Here is a 376-nt window from a genome sequence, read left to right as displayed (position 1 = left end):
GAGCTCTTGCATCTGATTGGCATATTCCATTAGATCGAAAAATATAGACCAAACAGATACAAGAGCTGAATGAGCGCTCAATGAGCGGTCGTGCTTCTGGATGCACCTAATGAATCTTGTCAATTTCTTTCATAAAAACACTTCTGAACGATGCTACACTTCAAAACGATGCTGTTCGTTATTTTCTTTGACTATATACCTCTGGACTGCTAGTTATCCCCACTTTTCCTACCTTTTCCATAAGATAGAAAGAGAGGACCGTGTATCCAAGATCTCACTATCTCAGAGCCATCAGGTCCGGAAGTTGGCCAAATCAAGAACTAACTAGCTGCATTTTAAGTAAGAATCGGTACGAATAACTCCGAATAAATAATTG

The sequence above is a fragment of the Trachymyrmex cornetzi genome, unplaced genomic scaffold (assembly GCF_001594075.2).
Source record: "Trachymyrmex cornetzi isolate Tcor2-1 unplaced genomic scaffold, Tcor1.1 scaffold996, whole genome shotgun sequence".
NCBI classification, from domain to species: domain Eukaryota; kingdom Metazoa; phylum Arthropoda; class Insecta; order Hymenoptera; family Formicidae; genus Trachymyrmex; species Trachymyrmex cornetzi.
The sequence above is the reverse complement of the archived record's forward strand: the minus strand, read 5'-3'. Positions refer to the sequence as shown.